Consider the following 4,391-nt stretch of genomic DNA (forward strand, 5'->3'; position numbering starts at 1 on the left):
GCTATCTCGCTTATTAGTGGATTCAATTTTTTAAAGTTTAGTTTAGTATGGGGTTTTACGGCGCTCCCAACTGCATAAGGTCATATTATGTGCGCCATATAACAAGCATAGTAGGAAGTCTTAAAATCCTAAATCAAATTTGAGAAAACAGTTTCGTTTCCATAGATACAGCGGCCATGTTGGATTTTGTTGACGTGTCTTACGTAATTAATACCGCACCTATTTTTCATGGAAATAAATTGGTTCATTTTGCATAAATCTCAGCAACCAATAGATCTCCAATACTTTGTGAGGAAAGTTTCGTAAACGTCATCATCATCATTGCCTTTCTCACCCTGCACCAGGGTATAGGCCACGGACAAACACCCTCCACTTTTCTCTACCCTAGGCTAGCCTCTTGATGTTATTCCATGTAAACGTATTAGGAACATTTTAATGAATTTTTCCCTGAGGTAGTATTCACGTTTGCAAAAAGTCAGTGAAAATCCACACTCCAAACTCCAGCAACAAAAACCTATAACATATATAAAAAATTCATTACATAGATTTTTCGTATTACATCTTTTCTTCAATCTGTGAAAAGTTTATGAAGATTGGATGAAAAATGATGGAGTTATTTTTTAAAAGTATATAGAATAACCACGTTTCAAGAAAATGGGCGATAAAGAAAAATAAAAGATTGACTTTTTGAGGAAGTGGTGGTGACGTCACCCTCGTGAACCTACTATGACAGTGCGGGCCCACTCGACATTTTGGAGAGGATTAGAAACAGTGCTGTCACGCTGCGCGTCTCTCGCAACGCGTCTCTCGCAACGCCTAGGTCTTCATCGAGTTTAAAGCTCAGTTTATTTTTATTTTAGGTTTTCTATTTGTTTACTGTTGTTGTTTAATCATATACCATGCACGCATACACAATACCGCACCTGCTGACAGACAGCGGGAAACATAAATGCACTTGAGTGTGGGCTATAAATGAAGAGAGAGATAATGTAACGTGAGGTATTGTTTATTCTTCCCGGTTGGGGTGGGGGAGGGGTGGAGGGGGACGTAGTCAGTAATTGAGGTGTTAGGAAAAAGGACAATTTCATACTTACAAAATAGATTACTTTTATGTCATGTTGTCTACACTCTCCTTCTACTGATGCAACGTCTGGGTCTTCATTGAGTATGAAGGGGGTAAAGACTGGGTTAATTATTTAACATTTTAATCTATTCGTTATTGTCTCAAAATGAGCCATCAACTGTAGGCTGGGATATTGTAAATCACTCATTGTGTGGATCCTGTGCGCACACCCCAAGATTGCTGTTTAATATCCGGTACAAATAATTATATACTGACAACATTTTAAAATGCAAAACTTAGATAAATAGGCGGCTTGTCTTAAACGTTCACAACATTTTCTAAAATTGGCGTTGATTGGCAATGGTGTTTGGCTACACAACACCCCATCTTCCATGAACCCCTGCTGCTGCTGCTGTTGCACACGCATCGGTTCCGCAAATGAGACAGAATTATTATAACGCTGGTCTTATTGGTGGGTAGTTACGCCTGGTTGGCTACTTCATAGTATTCGTGGCGTCGGTGGCCTAGTGGTTAGGCTCTCGGACTCGCAACCGTAAGGTCGTGGGTTCGAATCCCGTTAGGGGCACGACGTTGTGTCCTTGGGAAAGGCACTTTGCACAAATTTTCCTCACTTCACCTAGGTGGAAATGGGTACCCGGCTAAAGACAGTGAACGATCTTGTCAGTTCGATAGTGTTTGAGCGCGTGAAATCCGCAGGTTGCACTGTATGCTTCCGCGGAAGCCGAGTATGTTTCTGAGTGTTTTCAGAGGGTCTGCTGGGGGTAATAATAGTTGTAAAGCGCATAGAGCATGCTCTTGAGCGTGGATATATGCTATATAAATGCAATTATTATTATTATTATTATTCTCTCATCTCAACAACATCGACAGTGGTTCATTTCCTTTCAGCCAGTCTTGAGGGTATTCTAGAGTTGCAGGTAAAGCTTCTAGCAGCTTCTCAGTCACATTCCTGATTCCAGAGGGGCGATACACGAGCGCCTTGTAGTGGTCAACGGTGCTATATCTAGACATACTGTTTGAGCGACGCACACACAAAAACGATTTCTATGAAAGTTTGTTTTTTCATCAAGTGATCATCAAATCCTTCCCTTTCTTTTTTTTTCTTGAAGTTTTCTCACCCGTATGGTGTCACTGTATAGAATGCCCTGTTTGCATTATTTGATCTGATCTGGCTCATTTAAAGGTAAACAATCACAAAAATCCCCATGGATACATTTTAGCGACAGGCAAATCACATGAAAAAGAAATCAACATCAAAATACTTCTCAGAGTATCATTAATCAGTGATTGAAAAGTGTTACTGTGCACCGACTGGCCTTTTATTCCTCTCCGGAATGGCGGCGCGCCCCTCAAGTTTGACACTCGTGACGTCACAGCTTAGACCTCTAGTTCTATTTATAACCTCTTTATATTTGAGGCTCAGTGAGCAAGAGATATCAAACCTAATTTAATTACAAAACATCAAATAAAGGTTACATTCACTAGGAAAGGGGGCATGCCCCCCCCCCGAAACCCCACACATTTTTATTAGGTCAGTGGGGCAAGCGCCCTTAAAACTCCCCTAGTTAAACACGTGAAATATTACTGTCCTTTTTGTACTTAAAATTGGTCGCTTTTAAGCTCAAGGGGGCTATCCCGAAAAATGCTGTTTTGAGAAAACCAAAGGTAAAGTTCTACACTTAGTTCAGTTTCTTTAAAAGACAAGGAGAGTTTTCTCTATAACCAAATAAATTAATACACACCAATGAAACTAAACTTTTCCTACAGGTAGGGCAATACCCACTGTCTTTTGATGTAGGTCAAGATTTCTGGAAGCCCCCGATATCTGGGTTAGCCCGCTTGTCCTTAAAAGCGACCCATTAACAACCCCTCTCGCTCTCTTTCGGATAAAACACCGATAGCGAGTACGTGCGTCTGTTTGGATATCCAGTTCTCTAGGGGCCAAAACAAAGGGCTGCCAGGGATGGATTTTCACGATTGTCTCCCATGCGCTGAAGAAAAAATATTTTTCCAATATTAATTGATTTTGGAAACACCATGTTGTTATAATTGTTGTTGCTGTTGTGTTTTTTTATTTTGCTGTTGAGGTTGTTTTTGTTGTTGTTGTTGTTGTTGTTGTTGTTGTTGTTGTTGTTGTTGTTTTTGTTCTTATTTTTTGCGGAGAAAAAAGAGGGGGGGGGAGGGTTCCTGTTTCATCTTCAACTTCATATGATTCTGAATTGTAGACTGTCTTACGGTCACTTGCTGCATGAAGACAAAGTAAATGAGATGGCTATATCGTGTGCAATGTCAATCTGATTGTGTGACTGTTCTAAGCCTGAGGTTTCCCTGAAAGGCAGGGTCAGAAGCCCGCCTCCTAAAGGATCTAAATTGTGTTGAAGGGGATGCAAAAAAATAAAAATAAGATACGCTTTGTCTACATTTTGAAAGAGTAAAAATATTGTCACACTCACACGCACGCAGGCACACACACGCACACACATACGTACACACACACATACACGCACATACACACACACACACACACTCACAAACACACACTCACAAACACACTCACAAACGCACATACACGCATACTCACACACTCACATACACACACACGCCCACACACATATACACACACACTCACACTTTAACATACACATACACACACAAACACATACACACATACACACACACTCACACTCACACTCACATACTCAAATACACAAATATACACACACAGACACACACACACACTAACGCACACCCTCATACACACATACACACACACACTCACACATACACACACACACGCACTAACACACACACATAAAAACACACACATTCACACACACACACACACACACACACACACACACACACACACACACACAGAGTTATAATATCCTGTCCCAAGAACTCTAGCCCGCACCATACCACCAGGAAGAAGCGGGCTTCTTTCAACACGTTTATATTGGTCGCTTTTAAGCACAAGCGGGGCTTTCCCGAAAAATGCTGTTTTGAAAAAATCGAAGTAAAAGTTTTTGCACCTTGTTTAATTTCATTAAAAAGCAAGGAGAGTTTTCTCCATAACTAAACAAATATTTACACCAATGAAACCAAACTTTTCCTATAGGTAGGGCAATGCTCACTTTTGGTGTAGGTCAAGATTTCTGGAAACCCCAGTAAACTGGGTTAGCCCGTTTGTCCTTAAAAGCGACCACATTATATTCCAACATCTACCCGACGGTCTTTTCAACGGATTCTCTCTCTCTCTCTCTCTCTCTCTCTCTCTCTCTCTCTCTCTCTCTCTCTCTCTCTGTGT

Source organism: Aplysia californica, unplaced genomic scaffold (genome assembly GCF_000002075.1).
Source record: "Aplysia californica isolate F4 #8 unplaced genomic scaffold, AplCal3.0 scaffold00008, whole genome shotgun sequence".
Taxonomy (NCBI): Eukaryota; Metazoa; Mollusca; class Gastropoda; order Aplysiida; family Aplysiidae; genus Aplysia; species Aplysia californica.